Source organism: Rhinatrema bivittatum, chromosome 1 (genome assembly GCF_901001135.1).
Source record: "Rhinatrema bivittatum chromosome 1, aRhiBiv1.1, whole genome shotgun sequence".
Classification (NCBI taxonomy): Eukaryota; Metazoa; Chordata; class Amphibia; order Gymnophiona; family Rhinatrematidae; genus Rhinatrema; species Rhinatrema bivittatum.
This window is the reverse complement of record NC_042615.1, coordinates 496,921,963-496,928,063: the sequence shown is the minus strand read 5'-3', so window position 1 is coordinate 496,928,063 and position 6,101 is coordinate 496,921,963.

Genomic DNA, 6,101 nt, shown 5'->3' with positions numbered 1-6,101 from the left:
AGGCATCTTCCATCCCATTCTGGAGCTCAAGTCGGTAAACAAATCCCCCAAGGTACCACGTTTCAGGATGGAGACCCTTCGCTCCGTGCTGGCAGTGGTACACCAGGGAGAATTTCTGGCCTCGCTGGACCTCACAGAGGCGTATCTACATATTCCAATCTGCGGGGCGCATCAACGATTCCTCCGCTTCAAGATATTGGGGCAACATTTTCAGTTCCAGGCCCTTCCCTTCGGGTTGGCGATGGCCCCACGCGTCTTTACGAAGATTATGGTGGTGGTGACGGCCGCCCTATGCAGGGAGGGGATTCTGGTCCATCCTTACCTGGACGATTGGCTCATACGGGCAAAATCCCTGGCCCAGGGTTATCGAGCGGTCGACAGAGTGGTGCAACTGCTTCAATCCCTGGGATGGATCATCAAGTATGCCAAGAGCCACCTCATCCCATCACAGTCATTGGACTTCCTGGGAGCGCAGTTCGACATGAAGAGAGGCATGGTTTTTCTGCGACCGGAGCAAGCCCAAGCCTTGCAGGACCAAATACAGCATTTTTCTGCACTCTCGTGGCCCACGGTGTGGGATTATCTGCAGGTCCTGGGATCCATGGCATCCACTATCAATCTGGTTCCCTGGGCTTTTGCTCATATGCGCCCTCTTCAGTGGGCCCTCCTCTCCCGCTGGAAGCCGGTGTCGCAGGATTTTCAGGCTATTCTTCCGATACCTCGCACCACCGAAGACAGCCTCCTCTGGTGCCTGGACCCCAACCACTTGGCTCGGGGGGTATCTCTGGAAGTTCCAGACTGGGTAGTAGTCACCACGGATGCCAGCCTCTCGGGCTGGGGAGTGGTTTGCCAGTCCAGATCTCTACAGGGTCTGTGGATGAAAGCCCAAATGCAATGGCCGATCAACCGGCTGGAGACCAGAGCGGTTCGCTTAGCACTTCAGGACATCCTTCCCCTGGTTCGCCAGCGCGTGGTCAGAATACACTCGGACAACGCGACCACCGTGGCGTACATAAATCATCAGGGAGGCACACGGAGCCGTCACGTGTCTCTGGAGGCGGACAGGCTGATGAAGTGGGTGGAGGACCACCTACTCCGCTTAGCGGCCTCCCACATTGCATGAGTGGACAACGTACAGGCGGATTTCCTAAGTCGACAACATCTCGACCCCGGAGAATGGGAGCTCTCGGAGGACGCAGTGCGTCTGATAGTTCAACGTTGGGGGATTCCTCACATGGACCTCATGGCCACAGCCTGCAACGTGAAGGCCCCTTGCTTCTTCAGCCACAGAAGAGAGCGCGGCGCGGAGGGGGTCAATGCGCTTGTACTGCTGTGGCCGCGGCAGATTCTCCTGTATGTGTTCCCTCCGTGGCCCCTGGTGGGCAAGGTGCTTTGGAGGATGGAGGGCCACCGGGGGCCGGTAATCTTGGTGGCACCAGAGTGGCCTCATCGGCCGTGGTTCGCAGACCTACTCAACATGGCGGAGGACGGTCCCTTACGCCTTGGTCATCTCCCCTGCCTGCTTCGGCAGGGGCCAATATTTTTCGATGAGGCATCTCGCTTCTGTCTTGCGGCTTGGCTTTTGAGAGGCGCAAGTTGAGGGGCCGTGGTTATCCAGAGGCCATGATTTCGACGTTGCTTAGGGCACAGAAGATGTCCACTTCTGTCGCCTATGTCCGGGTGTGGAAGGTTTTTGAGACTTGATGCACTTCGCACACCATACATCCGTCCCACGCTTCGGTTCCACAGATCCTTTCATTCTTGCAGACTACTTCAGCCGCAGGCCCTCAGTCCCAGGGGATCGATGCCCTGGTACAGACATGGCCACAGGGGACTCTTTTATACGCCTTCCCGTCGAGGCCCCTATTGGGTGCAGCAATTCACAAGATACAGCTACACAGGGGACTAGTACTTCTGGTGACCCCGGACTGGCCAAGAAGACCGTGGTACGCAGACATGAGAAGACTACTGGCAGGGATCCCCCTGCCACTGCCTCCACACAGAGACCTGCTTCAACAAGGACCGATCCTCCACGAGGATCCAGCTCAATTCTCTCTTACGGCCTGGCCATTGAGAGGGCTCTCCTGAGAAAGAGTGGATACTCGGGGGCTGTAATCAACACCCTACTCTGAGCACACAAGTTCTCCACATCTTTAACGTACATAAGGATTTGGAGAGTATTCGAAGCCTGGTTCGAAGACCACGACATTATACCACGCTCAATTAAAGTTCCTGTGATCCTGGAATTCCTGCGGAACAGGCTACAGAAGGGTCTGTCCCTCACCTCCATCAAAGTACAGGTGGCCGCATTGTCATACTACAGCCCCAAGAGCGAGGGCGACAGCATAGCTTCTCACCCAGAAGTTTCACACTTCCTGAAAGGAGTCAAACACATCCGCCCACCACTAAAGTGGCCGGTACCTCTTTGGAATCTCAACCTGGTCCTGGATTTTCTAGCAGGAACCTCGTTCAGACCCCTCTGAAGTCTGTCCCCTCCGCCTGTTAACGTTAAAGACAGCATTCCTGCTGGAAGTTTGTTCATCCCGCCGCAGTTCAGAACTACAAACACTGTCCTGCCATGAGCTGTTCCTCAGGCTCACCCCGGGAATCATCCAGCTACGCACGTCCCTTCGTTCCTTCCCAAAGTGGTGTCACACTTCCATCTTAACCAAACCATTTTGCTACCATCGCCAGATGAGTCGAAGAATTCGGAAGAAGCTCGTAGTCTACGCCACCTCAACATCGGCAGACTCCTATCCAGATACCTGGAAATGTCGGAACCCATACGAAAAACGGACCACCTATCCATCCTCTACAGCGGGAAGAGACAAGGGGAAGTGGCCTCGCAGGCAGCCATAGCCCGCTGGATCAAGGAAGTCATCAAGGCGGCCTACGTAGAAGCAGGCAAGCCACCGCCTCTACAGATCAAGGCCCATTCTACTAGAGCCCAGGCAGTGTCCTGGGCAGAAACCAGAATGCTGTCACCTGCCGAGATTTGCAGGGCGGCGACATTGTCCTCCATCCACACCTTCTCCAGATTCTACCGCCTGGATGTTCAGGCTCGGGAGGACATGGCATTTGCAAGGGCAGTACTAAGTGGGTCACGGGCAGCCTCCCACCCAGTTTGGGAGTAGCTTTTATACATCCCATTGGTCCTGAGTCCATCTGCTACACGCTAGGAAATGGAGAAATTACTTACCTGATAATTTTGTTTTCCTTAGTGTAGACAGATGGACTCAGCATCCCACCCTTGGCTGCCGTTACTTATGGAATTTCGAATGATACAAGGGTAAGCCATGCTTTCCTTCACTTTGGACACCCATCCTACCAGGTGTCGATGCTTTCCAGTTGAGGGCACTGGTGGTCTCCAGCTATAGCCAATTCAACCAGATCAAGTTAATCAAGTTGTAAAGTTTATCCAAGTTATGAAGTTATTCAAGTTAATCAAATTAGTCAGTCACACATATATCCACAATGCTTTTCGAGGAGAATACTGAAGAGCTGCACTTCCTGTAGGGGTATATATACTAGAGGCTGACATCAGATTGAAATCTGATCCGTCTCCAACTGCTATCAGGAGTACACTATACCCATTGGTCCTGAGTCCATCTGTCTACACTAAGGAAAACGAAATTATCAGGTAAGTAATTTCTCCATTTCTCACATTTAAAAAGGACAAAATAAAAGTATTAGACTGTCTGATAGGCAACATAATATCTATAGTTGAAAAGGGAAAAAAAAGAGACAAACAAAGAAATGTTCATAATTTGCATATACATCGCATTAAAAACTGAAAGTATATTGGTTTTCACTGTAACAGAATTGAACAAAAACAAAAAAAGAACATACGCATTATGAGAATAAGCATAGTCCATCTCATTACAAAAATAGGCAAGAATACTCCTGAAAAAAAAATATAAGCAAGTCAGAAAAACGTGAGGATGAAACATCACTTGTATATCAAATAAAATAAAAATAAAAGTTAAGTGAAACAAATCTTATTCATTCGTTTCATTTTAAACTAATGATTTGAGCCTTAGCGCAACGCCGGGGCCTCGCCTAGGGTTTAGGCCGAGGCCCAGAGCAGGGGGACTGCAGCCTAGATCCGAGCACACCGTCAGAGTCTCGGCGGAGGCAAGGATTAAATCCAGGGCCAAAGCTGAGACCCCCCCAAAAATTAAACAACAACAACAAAAAAAACTTATCTGTCATGTATCTGATGAAGCCAGGTTCCTGATGCTGGAGCCTAGGCCGAAGCCAGCAGATCACCACTGGACTAGGTAAATGAGGGCCCCAGCATTTTTTTGGGCAGACGGGTGGCCCCATTTTAGTTTTTTTGGCCGTTTTATGTTTTTTTTTTAATTGTTTAATTTTTTTCTCACAAATAAAATGAATCGAACAATCCATGAAACGAAATTCATGGAAACAAAACCTCTTAAACGATCCGAAAACAAATTTTTTTTTCTCATGTACATCCCTAGATTCTGTTGGAGCTCAGCATTCTGCAGACCTCTTAGGTAGCCATCTTGCCAGAAGCCCCAGTTGATCATCTTCTACTGGGATACTAGCCAGTCTGAGTCTACAGAGATACCGGCAATGAAGAACAGTGCCACCTCTATGGACATCAGTCTTGTTCCAGTAGTTTCCAGTTAAAACCAGATTCTTCTGAAAACTTCAGGACAAATACTTTTTGTCTGTTGTCTTATGTTTGTCTGTCCTGCTCTTTCTTGCAGGTGTAACCTTTGGGTGATACTCAGGGGCACATAGGAAAGGGATAATGGAGAGAGAATGGATGAGCCGGATGCCTTGGTACATGTGGATACTGATAACATAATAAAGTGCAGGAGGGAGGTTCTGGAAAGTAAATTTAGGATTTTAGGTAGAAAGCTGAAATCCAGAACCTCCAGGCTAGCATTCTCAGAAATGCTCTCCATTCCACATGCAGGACCCCAGAGGCAGGCAGAGCTCCAAAGTCTTGATGCTTGGATGAGACGATGGTATAAGGAAGAGGGTTTTAGATTTGTTAGGAAGCGGGCTTCATTTTGGGTGGGGGGGGGGGGGGGGGGGGAGAAGTGCCTTTTCTGAAAGGATGGGCTCCACCTTAACCAGAATGGAACCAAGCTGCTGGCACTAACCTTTAAAAAAGAGATAGTGTAGCTTTTAAACTAGATGATGGGGAAAAGCCATTAATCGCTCACAAGCATATGATTCAGAATGATTTATCTTTGAAGGATACTAAGAGAACAGGGAAAACAGGGCATTCCAGTAGAGAGGTTGCAATAAATGCCAAAGGGGACCAGGTACCTTTAAGTAAAGTGCAGAAAGATTCCAAATTACCCCTGTCATCTGATGAACAGGTAGTTAATACAAATAAGAAACATACTTTGAAATATGTATATATATGCAAATGCTAGAAGTTTAAAAAATAAGATGGGAGAGTTAGAGTGTATAGCATTGGATGAAGAGATAGATATAAATGGTAGCTCAGAGATCTGGTGAAAGGAGGATAACCAATGGGACACTGATACCAGGGTACAAATTATATTGAAGTGATAGGATGGATATGTTAAAGAGAGCACTATATGTTAAAGAGAGCATTGTGTCAAACAGGATAAATGTTCTTAAGGAAATAAAATACAATGTTGAATCTTTATGGGTAGAAATTCCAGGAAAAAGGGAATAAAATAGTAATGGGGATGTAATACCATCCACCTGGCCATAATGAACTAACACACAATGAAATGTTAAAAGAAATTAGGGAAGCTAACAAACGGGCCGATACAGTAAAAAACGCGGGAGAGCGGGCGCCTGCTTTCCCAGCGCACGCACAGGACACTCTCCTGTGCGCGCGATACAGTAAAAAAAATTATTTAAATTAGGCCCGGCGGTAAAAAGAGGCGCTAGGGACACTAGCGCATCCCTAGCGCCTCTTTTCGGACAGGAGCGGCGGCTGTCAGCGGGTTTGACAGCCGACGCTCAATTTTGCTGGCGTCGGTTCTGGAGCCCGCTGACAGCCAAGGGTTCAGAAACCGGACGCTGGCAAAATTCAGCATCCGGTTTTCAACCCGCGAGCCGCGGGCCTATTTCAAATTTTTTTTTTT